Genomic DNA, 12384 nt, shown 5'->3' with positions numbered 1-12384 from the left:
CGAGTGTCTTGTAACAGGGAGCATGCGAGGAAAAACCCAGTGTATTTTTCAAGGCAGCTCCAGGAATTAGACACATAAATCATGTTTTAAAATAGTACATTGTGCAGAGAGCTCACAGAAGATCCTTTTTTGAACACATCCCCTTTGTCTTAGAAAAAGTGGAAATTGTTCATGCCAGACAATTGTTGAGTCTGAAAGTTAAATGTACTGATGGGCTTAATTATCTTAGTAAACAAAGAGCGTGATTTATAGGTAGCTGTCTGGTCTGCTTTGAAGGACAGAATTTTTTAACCTTTCTTTCTCATTCCCCCCCTAGAGATTCCTTTTAAACAGAGCATTAGATTATCACCATTGATGTTTAATATTTGAGTTGATTAAATTTGTAAAAGGAATACTTTGCAATACCGTATAGCACTTGGTGACTAAGACAGTGCATATTAGAAATAAGGAGAATATTCAGATTATTTGCTACAGAAATCGTTAGTTTAACCAAACAGATAACATTAAGACTGCCCTAATACATTTCATTTTTTTTAATTTGGACCGGTGATCATTGTTTAACCCAAAACTCTGAGGGTATATTTTAGTGTAAGATTTATTTAGGTAATCTTTAAAGAAGCACATTTATTTATGGTAGCCCAGTGTATAGAACAAGACGAACTAGTTATAGGCACCTCATTTAAAAACCTTTCATAGTTTTTTTAAAGAATTCTAAGAAAACATACAAAATGTCATTTCCAAAGTTGAGACGTGATTCCTGTCAACACATCGCCATTCGTGAGAGCAGCCATGTTTTAGCACTAAGTGATTCCATCCAGGCAGGGCATCTCAAACAGGTCCACCCCCAAGGCACGATCGCTTCGGTGTAGGAGGACAGACCAGCGTGCTGGGCTGGCGGCCAGGTAGCGTCCGAATCTGGGCAGGTCACCTAAGCTGCGCCTCAGTGTCCCCGCCTGTGAGGTGGGGTGACAGGAGCACCCCCTCATCGGGTGGTGCTGAGGATTAAACGCCTTCTTCGGCGTGAAGCTGTGGAACTGGGGCCCGGCGCATCACGCCGGGTAAAATGCTCCTTGTTAGGGAAGGAGATGCATCTCTGGGTCCCGTGGACAGCAGGGAATGACCGCTGACGATGGCGGACGGAAGCAGTTGACACGTGACGTAAGGGAGAGGGTTGACGCATTAATCGAGGTCTCCCAGCCCTGCAGACGCCGGCTGGCGTTTGGCCCACCGTTCCCGCGGTTCCCCGCCGAGCTAGGTGGCTCCGTGTCCACTGTGGAGATGAGGAGAGGAAGCTCAGAAAGATCAAATGGTAGAAACCAGAGCTGGGCTCTTAACCGGGGCGGACTCTGCTTCGGACCTGCTCTTTCCGGCCCTGCCGCCTCGGCTTGCACGGTGCCTCCTCCATCTCTTCTCCTTTCATCCTCGTAATTACCTAATGAAGTAGGTGCGTTATTATCCTCAGTTTGCAGGTGAGGACATTTAAGGTACGCAGGAAAGCATGCCAAGTGCTTAGCAGCACTCACGACACTGTCCTCCACGATGCGGAGCGCGTGTAGTGAGCATAATTATGGTAACTCCCCGCCCGGGCGAGGCGTGAGGTGCCTGCAGGTGAAGTGAGCGCTCTCTCCTTCAGCTCGAAGTGAACGCTGTGCTGTTTGTTTACTTCCTTATTCAGATATTCAGTGAGTCAAGAAAAAAAAAAATCGGTACCCCGTTAGAGCTCATGTGGGTGGCCAGTGCGCCTGGCTGGTTTCCTGCCTGCAGACGGGGCTGTGGTCCAGGCAGCCGAAACCACCATGGTGGCAGAAATCGTGCACAAACAGCATCGTGTCGCCCCTTGGCGTGGCTTCAGTCCCAGCTGGAGAACTCCGGGGGACGGAGGGAGACAGGGGCCTGGCCCTTTGCCACACATCGTACTGTATATTCAGAAACGGAAGGAGTTTATGCCTCGCATTCGACGAGCGTGCTTCCTGTGAGCCTTGTACCCGTGAGGTGGGGAGCAGCGTCAGCGTCCTGTGCAAGCGGCACTGTGTGTAAACCTGGTCCACGGCCTGCTGGATTTCTAGCCTGGCCCCTGGAGGCTCGGAATGGTTGCGAGGCCACGGTTTTCTTGTGGCTTTGTTAGGCGATCACCCAGATTGCAGAGTGTTCTGGCCCTTGGTAAATATTGACTCTCTTTTCTAGATATTAAAATCTTATTGCTGCATAAGGCACACAAGCAACAGACTGCTCCCAGACCGATTTGATATTTAATTAAACCTCTTAGCTAATGCGCCCTACCACAGAAAGTGCTTCAAGACGGATGGTCTAAGGTGGCTTTCTTTTTTTTTTTTTTTTTTTTAAATCAAAGCCCTCTGTACAGCATGATGACTGTAGTTAATACTGTGTTGCATATTTGAAAGTTGCTAAGACAGTAGACCTTAAAAGTTCTCGCCACAAGAAAAAAAAATTGTAACTATGTATTGTGATGACTTATTGTGGTGATTATTTCTCAATATATACAGATAGTGATTCATTATGTTGTACACCCGAAATTAATGTAATGTCGTATGTCAGTTATATCTCGATTAAAAATAAAATAAAGTGGAGTGAGCTCTTAGGAGGGGGCCGCCATGCGCCTGGGGACAGAACGGCACAGACACCATGTGCCAGAAAGAGCCCTCGCCGTCATGAGGCTGTCCACAGCTCTCTGAAATGTCCTCTGCTTGAGGCTAGCCCTCCTTTCAGAGGACAGATGTTCCCTTTTGCTTAATCGAGACTTAGGTTTCCAATGCTCCTCTGTTCTGGATTATTCTGTAGTAAAATCTTCCCCGATCACTTCTGTGACTTGAGCTCGTTCGTAATATGCTTTTAACTAATTCTTCGGAGTTTACACATAATTCTGTTTTACTTCCTGTCTGTGTTGTGTTGTCTATTTATTGGTTTATCTAAGGCCACTTCCAAATCTTCAAATAACTTTCCTCCGACACCCAGCTTTCTCTTGCTGTCAACATGGGCAAGAAGTGCAAGCTGCTTCTCATGTGGACATGCGTGAATGAGGATGGTTGACTGTTCCCAGTCATCTACTGTTTTGAATTACCTCCACTTTGGGATTGAGGCGTCAGGAGCTGATTCTATTTCTAGGGCTCACACCTGGAAGCTATGTGTTGGGGGAATATAAAGGTTCCTGGTTATATAAGCGAGCAGTTCATATGCAACATGGCGGAGACCGTCCCTCAAGGCTGAGACATTGCTGGGTTCAAGAGCACGGGGTGGGTATGGGAGGAAGATGATTTATCTGCCTCCTTTCTAGTCCTTGCTGGCAGCGCCTCCTGGGTAAGGGTAGGGATGAATCAGTGACCCAGAGGACTCACCACATGCAGGTTGCCACGCTTGGAACTCCAAACACTGTGTGCTTTAACCCTCACGGTGACCTTATGCGGTAGTCACTTTACTATCCTCTTTTGCAGAAGTGGACACTGAGGCCCAGAAAGGTGAGGGCATGTGTCTGAGGTCACACTAGTGAGTTTCAGAGACAAGATGGAGCTGAGCTCTCTGATGAGGCGTCTATAGCCTCCAAATTTGGAGGCTTCGTGATGGTTAAACGACGTTGCATAGACACCCTATGTTATGCTTCTCAAAATAACCCTCTACTGTCCCACGTGGTCCCCACCATGGCCCCAGGATAAAGCTGGAGGGACGGTGGGAAGGCACGTGCCCACCCCCTGGCCCACAGCTGGCGTGGACTGTGCAGACTATGTCCTCCCCCTGCCTTCGGGCACGACGACCATAAGCTCCATTCAGGCGATGAGCTCAGAAACAGAAACCACATTTGCCATTGTGACATAGGAAGTGTGAAGCCTTCAAGTGATAACGGGACAAACCGGAGAGAGAGCACGTAACTCCATCTGCGTGCGGGGTCACGTCCTCGCGTCATCCTCCGAAAAGAAAAGTGCAGAAGCCTGAGATTTTCTCAGGTGATTAAAAAAAGAAAAATTTAAGTAAAAAAAGTGTCGGTAAGGAACAGTGTCATTCACGAAACTAAGGGTTTTAAAGTTGACGAACACACGTCAAACACGGAAGGTTCTGGCGTGTCGTCTCCGAATAGAAAGACTTTGCCAGATCTTTGCGTCTGCATCATAGTGTCTCTCACTGCGGTCCCAAGGCAGAATTCAAAACCAGCCTGTAATATTTTCGAAGCCCTCGTCCTGAGTCCCACCTCCTCTGTTTTTTCTTGATTTCACGCAGGAGCCAGCAGGCACTCAGGAAGTTCTTCACATCCCTGGGGTTGGAGTTGTTGTTACAATATTCCAGCATGTTGTCTCTTCCACTCCCCTCCTTGGCTTGATAGGACTGTGCGGTTTTCAAACCAGTGAATAACTAAAAACTTATCCAAAAGTCAGTTTCCTAAACGTCAACTTTATGGCAGAGGACAGGGAAATCTGGCCTACCTGGGGACCTTTCCTTAAAAAATACACAGCATTTGAAACCGTATGAACCTTATGGAGTGGGCAAGTTTTAGACCAAAAAAAAAGTGGTGTTTTAAGAGGTCAGCAGTAGCTCGTCACAGGACCCAGTTCCTGCGTATCGTGTCGTGTGTCCGTTTGCAGGTGATCGATCAGCTTCGATTGATTTTCTCCAAGTGGCGAAGGGCATGACTCGGTCAGCTCTGCTGTCTCTGGGCCTTTTGGTCTTTCGGGAGCCCCGGGCTGCCTGTGGAGCCTTTCGGTGGACGTATTCTCTACGGACTGAAGGGGCCCGGATAAGTCCCCAGGCCCCTGGTCTCGCCGTGTGACTGTCACCGCTGTTAGCGCCGCTTCTGCCGACTCCGGCCCGTCACCCTCACCGGCACCCACTCCCCTCCGGCGCCCCTGGGAAACTTTACTTTCGAGGCGCTCGTGTTATAAGGCAGAGGCAATAAAACCACACGAGACGATGACTGCTTTTATTTTTTTAAAAAAGCCAGGCTGCGCCTAGCCGCGCAGACGCCACCTCCGCGTCCAGCTCTCGGGAATTGCGTCCAGAGCTGCCTTTCTATTTTCCCGTGACACTTAGGATCGAGGACCGAGGATCGCTGCGACCCTCCAAGTCACACACCGCCGGTCGCTGGCAGCTCGGCGGTGCCGGCGCCCGAGTCAGTGGGAGTGACGTTTGCTCCGTCCCGCGCTCGCCAGGCGCCTGTCGGCTCTGTGGGGCGTCCCTGATTCCGCTGGGGCGACTCCCTGGGGAAAGCAGGGCCGGATCTGGGTCTGGACAGTGAGCCGAGCGGACGGCTCCTGGTGACGGGGACAGGCTGGAGGGGTCAGTCTGAGCTGACAGGGAGCAGCAACCGTGCTGGAGGGGGCGCCGTCTGTCCAGGTGACGAGCACGTCGCAGGCGGTGGGTGAGGTGGCGTTGGAGAGCAGGGGCTGCGGCCACTTCAGGACGGGGCTCGGGGGCCTGTTCGGGCACTTTCGGTTGTTCTTCTAGAAGGGACACTCGGTATTTCTTAGGGAATGGATGGGGCTGGGGCACGGAGGGGGCAGCAAAGAGACGCCTGGACAAGAGCCGCTGCATCCTGGTGTGGGTTTAGGGTCTGAACTCAGACCGAAAGGAGTGGAGATCAGAGGAGGGGGAAGCAGCAGGCAGTGGAGTTAAGGGCGACTCCTGGACGGCTTGAGTAACTGGATGGACAGAGGGGCCATCAGTCACGACAGTGACTACAGAGGCTGGCACATTTGCGGGGGACGGTGACAAATTCACTTTTGGGCTTGTGTGACGCGAGGCGCCAGGGCCACACCCTGGGCTCCGGGTTCAGCCGACACCTGCCAGTGGTTCTGGAACTCGGGGCAGAGGCGGAGCTGGAAATACAGGTTCGCAGTTCGAAGGTGTGGCTCAGATCATGGTCTGCCAGGTGGGCGTGTGGAATTAAAAAGCAAAACAAGCAAACAACCCCAGAGGCCCGGGTGTCAGGCAGAGGCAGAGGACGCGACGTGAGAGAAGTTTCTGACAAGAGCCTGGACACAAAGTGGCCGAAGCCAGAGGCAGAGCAGAGTGGGATGCTTGATGGAAGGCGCCAGGGATGGGTCTGACGTCTCCCTGCTTGTCTTCCCGTAGCGATGGCTGTTTCTCATGTGGCTTTCAACACCTGCCAATAAACATTCAGAGCTGCCACGTGGAAGGAGGGAGGGCGTGAGGGGGAAGGAGAGAAATACGCAATAAAATCCCGAGTAAACCGTCATCCCGGGTCTCAAGCTGTTTATGGAACAGAATGGTCTTTTCTCGTTTTCCTCTGTCATTCATTTCTCTCCTCCGTAGACAGCAGGACACGCGCATTTGGGACAATGGGAAGACTCACTTCCTTGTGCATAAAGTGCGTGGTTCTCCAAAGCAGGTGTGTCTCATCGTGTGCGCGAATGAGTTGCCCCAGAAGGAAAAGTAATGAAGGGCACATTATCTGCCAGTTTGCGGAAACTAAGCTTTCCCCGTGGCCATGGCATCTTCAGAGGGTTTGGACCTTCGAACCGATCCTTTTATAGTTATAAATGAGCCTTTTAGCTCATTGATTTATTTGGGATATACTGAGTACAGTTTCCTATAATTGTTACTTGTCTTATAAAAAGAGGCCTCACTGTGTCGTAGACACTCGAGGATTCGGCGATGATGCGGTCATCACCACGTGTGTTAGTTCATAGCAAGCGTTTCCGTCCTTGACCATTTTGGTCTTTAATTTTGACCTAAAGGCAGAAGGAATACCCACATTATAGAGATGACGGAGCTGATGTACAGGGTTCAGATGGTACAGCTAGTAAATGACAGAGCACCGAGGACCCAAGACGAGGCGTTCTGACTTCAAATTCTGGTTCTTGCCACACCCTCATATTGCCTGTGTCTTCATGAACCCCTACTAAAGAAAACTTAGGGGGTGGGATATTTAAGAGATTTATTATTATTATTATTATTATTATTATCATTATTATTTTTAGCCTGCCCAAAGCACCAGCAGTAGAAACTGTATTGGCTACATTCTCCGTATTTGATGAGCCAGATTATTTATGCAAATGTATGGGATTAAGTCAGACTTTGGGAAAATCTTTGTCACAAATGAACATCTTTTTCTTTCGTTATCTTAAAACCTTTAAACCTTAAACCTTAAAACCTCTGAGTCATAAAATAAAAGGATTCTAAAAGGTTCACTATGTTAAACTGCGAAATTATCATCGTTAAACTTGCTATTTGTACAATGGAAATTTTCATTCGTTGCAATGGCTGTCATGTGTGAGAAGTGTTCTGTGTGTACACGTATGTGTCATGTATATGAAGTAAAAATCAGTCGAGCTAAGTTTAAACTCTGGTTTTCCTTTTATGACGTCATTCTTGAGTACTCCAAATACATTAAGCGACGTGGCTTGCTTTATCTTGCCAAAGCAGCTATCACGTTACCATTTAATGCCAGCGAATTAAAGCATTTATCTTTTTCTTAAGCAGTGTAAAACGATGCAGGATAAATCGAAAGGGTTTATTTTAGTTTTACAACTTGTGTTTTGGCTCCCGATATTCTATAATTGTGATTTACTTACTGTTGCTACTGTTAAAGCAGATATTAGCTATTAATATACAGTAGCACTAGAATCATGAAACTTTATGACTGAAAATTTTATGATGCTACATTTATTTTAAACTTATCTTTTGTTTATTAGTTTTTGTATTTTATTTATTTCACACACACACACACACACACACGCACACAAATCTATGAGCCTTGCTACGTGGCAGTTTCCAAATGAAATTAGTTTCTAGCAAGTAGCAAAATGCTGGTACCAGCGCTTATCCTCAGATCTCAATTTCAAGCCTCGTGATGCCAATTTTACATTTTAGCTGTAGCAGGAAGAATTGACTCCAAAAGGGCTTATGCGTTTGTGGCATCCAGTGGGTTGATCGTTTGTTATTAGTACTGATTTTTAAAAACAACCATACATTTGTACATTTTTTTAAAGTTTTAGCGACCGTTAAGCAACTATTTTAGTTTCAGTACTTATTATTAAACAGGGGAGATGAGGGCAGCCACATCCAGATGCCTATATTGAGAGATCGTAATATAGGCATATGAAAATTTAAGTAACGATATAAAGCAATATGGTACTTTGTGTACTGCATTTCATATTTATAATAATAGGTAAGGAAACTCAAATGAAGTAAAATGAAAATAACTTGGTCATTTCATGTCTCATGTGTCCCGATTTTGCCCAAATGCAAATATGATAACCCAGGGCTCAGAGTTAGTATTCTGTTGAGGTGAGTTGGCACTACTGTATTGATTACTCACTACCAAGATGGATAATTAAGCTGCCGTACCGACTAACCTTTCCTTGAGTATATATTTTAATACTATGTACCAGGAGTTTTCATTTTCTAGAAAAGAGTAATTAAATTGTCTTTGCCTCTTTTTTGTTCCTACCGAATTTGGTTCAGACGTCTTTATGCTATGTATACTTGACAAGCTAGAACGTGCCTAAATTAGTCATCTAATTTGAATACCATAATTATGTGTACAGCGAGGGCTCAATTGACTGGAGAGCTTTTACGTATTGTGCATATTCTTTCTCTGAGTCGATTTGCACGCTTACTATTTCAGAGTTCTAAGCCTGCTTCTGTTTACTGAATAGGCACACAGAGGAAAAACGTAAATATTGCTACAAACAGAATTTTAAAAGATATGCTGCCTGGACAAATGTTAGGAAGTGACACGTAGCTATTTCCTGTAGCGTTTTCTTGTAACAGATTAATCAGAAACATAGAAATGGTTGAAAACTAGTATGGTGTCGCTTGTTACGGTGCCCAACTTGGTGTTGCAGTTAGAAGGATGCTCCTTTGTTTTCCTGATTAAAAAATAAAGATGCTTTGGAGTAAAGTCTTATGACTCTTGGTAAATATTTAAACGTCTCGAGATAGCGTGAAGGGTATTTTTTCTTTGCTTTATTACATGATAATCAGTCTGCCCAGAACAGACCTCTTGAACTTTGCTCACTGTCGCCAAAGTAGAATTGGAACTAGAAATGTGGAGTCTCGTTAAAAGCTTGCTACCTAGGTGACAGCTTTCCAGGCTTCGTGCCAAGACCTTCGGAACAGGATTGCTAAACACTAGAGTCTCTGAGAAAAATAAAACACTGGCGTATTAAACTTACACATAATTTAATGGTTCCTGCCGCCGCAGTTCTTAACCTTTCCAGCTGGCCGAGTTATTTGCTAATAGTGGCATGTCTAGAACTGAATTATTATAGATCTTTTCTTTTAATAAATATTCAAGAGCGTTTTCGAGATTGTTCTCCCAGATACGAATCCTAACAAACAGCCCGGTGCTGGCAACGCACATACTTCTTTTATGCTGTTCTGTAGCCACGGGCCACTTGGCGTTTGGCCCCTTCTCGTATGCGTTTTCATGGACCCACATACCCTGAAAACTGTCAGCCTCGGATGAGAACAGGCCTTTTGCATCTCCATAGTTACAAGGAGAATAAAAACAATTTCTCCCCTTTTCTTCTCCCCGTAATATGCCGAGGCCTGTGGTCAGAGTCGTCGCTGGCCGGTCACAGGCGTTTTCTTTCTCCACCTCACTAGCTGCAGGCAGTGAGGACGCGAAAGGCCTCATGGCAATGCGAACACCTCAGTCGGCTTCCGTCCGTCCCACACTCTGCTCCGAGCAAGGGCTCCCAACCAGAGTCGGCTTCGCCCCGCCGGGGGCATGAGGCTACCTACAAAGACGGTTTTGGTGGTCACACAGCTGAGGACGGGGTGCGACTGGCATCCGGCGGGTGACTGTCACGCACTCCGGCCTGCACAGCCAGCCTCCGAGGGACGAGTCCGCCCCAAAGGGTCAGTGGTGCCGAGGCTGAGGAGCCCCCATCCCGCAGGGAGGGGACGTCTGTCTAACTCGCTTTGTGCTGTTCAGGCGGAAACGCGATCCGCGGTTCTAGTGAGGCGGTCACTTCGTTCGGCATAATCATTGATCGAGCACCTGCTGGGTCCCACAAAGACCGCGGTGAGGACCGTGACATCGTCCCAGCGTTCCGGAGTTCCCACCTCTCTGCTGCTGTCGGATGCGGTGCATCCTGTCATCAGGCCTGCGGGACACGTGAAAATAGAGATAACTTAGGATTTCATTTGCCGAATGTAGGGGAATATCTGGGAGAAGCCGTTCTCTTTCTAGATGTAAGAAGGGGTCATGTGTGGGTGAAATTTCTCATTTTCTCTTAATAATCATTCATGGGTCTCATTTCTTGCCCCGCCCCCCCCCCGCCCCGTTTCAACTGGTATTAATTTGAAACGTCAGGGAAAAAGAGGAGGTGTTGACATAAAAAGTGTTACTTTAGAACTTTAGGATGTTCGTTTTTTAACCTCTTCAGCGAGGTATAACTCACACGCCATAAAATCTCCTATGTGAATGTTTATATTTTTCCCAGTAGCCTCGGTGCAGGTTTGGGTAAACTTAGTCATCGGGACTCTCCGACGAAAGACGTGAGAGATGGTAAAGGAGAAGTCAGCATGGCGGGGAGACTGTAAGGATCGAACCCAGAGAAGTCACCCGCCTGGGGCGTCGTGTTCAAGTCAGCGACCGCTTAGCCGAACGCGGGGGCCAAATGTTGTTCGGACTCCAGCTTTGGCAAAGCAGCGCGGCGTGTTCGCGGTGCGTGAGGCGACGTTCCCGTGGGACCCAGGAAACACCGTGATCTCCGCAGCACGAGGGCCGAATGGTCATTCACCTTCCGTTGGACAGAAAAAGACCGAATAACCTCGTGGCAGTTCAAGTCAGTTTTCGGAGCAAACGCATTTGGTAGCAAAGCAACAAAGAAAACGCCGATTCAGAACGGAGGGGAAGGGTTCGTGAGCCTGCCCCCCCGTACCCCGAGATAGTTCACTTCACGTGGCGGCTCTGTCCCCTTTCCAGCTCCCGCCTTCCAGCTCCTTGCCACAGACACGCTTTAGATGACTGAGCCGCGGCCACGCTTGTCTCTTTTGCACCTTCCCATCAGGCCCGACGAAGTGCCGAGCTAGCGGTTCGGTGTCGCGGGGCGAAGGCCGGGTGTGGGTGTGTGAGGCCCGGACAGACCTACCTTCTCTGGGGTTTGTGGCTTCGCCTCCCCGCTGTCGGCCTCAACCGTAGCCACATTCATCCCTCCAGCCCCTGGGCTCAGGGTCCCAGAAGATGAAGATAGTTTTGTTGCCTCGGAAGATGTCCTTGAAGAAAAGTCCTAAGGTAACTGTCATTTCGGGTCGCCCGACACTCACGTCTGGTCACCTTCACACCCACCACGAAATCTTGGGCAGTGAGAAGGACAATTACAGGAACTGAGGCAAACCAAAGCAGAGGGTCCGCGAGAGTGAATTCTCTCGAGACGAAGATATTTAAAATCCAAGAAAGAAAAAAGACAAAGAAAATGGCATGGGGCTCTTTGCCGGGTTGGCAGCTCCGAAGCGGGGCACCCGTCCGAAGCGGGGTGCCCGTCCGAAGCGGGGCGCCCGTCCGAAGCGGGGCGCTCCAGCCCTGTTCCGAACGGTTAAAAATTCTGCGTGATCATCTTATCCAGTTGGCCTGATGCTGTGGACGGGGCCTGATGAGTCTTTTAACCGTAAATTTCGCATCTCTGTTAATGTTCAGTTCCGGCGGTGACGCTCAGACGTCGTCACCGTGTGGCAGGGGCTCCAGCTGGTTTTGCGCTCCTAGGGGGCCGCAGACCCACCGAGAGGGCGAACGAGGATTTCGGCGTGTGAGATTCGCTTCTGTCACGTGTGAGTGGGCGCGCTCGATTGGCGATGTTACTTAGGCAGAGCATACTGCAGACTGTGGGACCCCTTTATGAGCAAGGGGACCCAGTTTCTGAGGAGCGTAGCGTTGCGCCAGCGTCAGAGAAAATCGCACGTTTAGCGGGACACCCAAGAATTGTGCCTCCTGAGGACTCGAAATATCGTCACAACAGAAGTAAGTTGTCAAAGAGCGTGTGAGCTGAAGGCCAGCGGAGCAAGGCGGTGGCAGACCCGATGCTGCGACAGCCTGATTTGCTGCTGCTTTTTTTTTTTTTTTAAAGTTTTTAACTGCTTCAGGCGAGACGCTAAAATTTCTATCTGGAGGCAGACCGTCCGCGTGAAGAGGCGTTGACTCAGACTCGCCGCATTTGGCCGTGGGGCGCACACCCACCTTCCCCGCCGCAGACTTCATCCTCGGGTGCCCTGGCTGACACCCACCTCCGCCGACAGGCCCCGTTTCGCTCCCAGCCCCCAGCGTGGAAGAGCTGAACCTCCCCCGACTTCGTTCTGCACCTGTGCCCCTGCCAGGTGTCTTCCTGAGCGTGCAGACCTTTCTTCTGGTTACCACGTTTCCTGTTGTCAAAGAGCCGACAGCCCGCGCCCTCCCCCACCCCGGCCACCGCG

General features: G+C 48.9%; 1 protein-coding gene across 1 annotated transcript in view; it reads left to right on the top strand.

The window, feature by feature from the left end:
• PAG1 (phosphoprotein membrane anchor with glycosphingolipid microdomains 1) overlaps nt 1-12384 on the top strand; it is a 95927-nt gene that overhangs the window by 858 nt on the left and 82685 nt on the right. The window lies entirely within an intron of this gene.

This window comes from Pteropus alecto, unplaced genomic scaffold (assembly GCF_000325575.1).
Source record: "Pteropus alecto unplaced genomic scaffold, ASM32557v1 scaffold87, whole genome shotgun sequence".
In the NCBI taxonomy this organism is placed as follows: Eukaryota; Metazoa; Chordata; class Mammalia; order Chiroptera; family Pteropodidae; genus Pteropus; species Pteropus alecto.
This window is presented reverse-complemented; position numbering and strand designations above follow the sequence as displayed.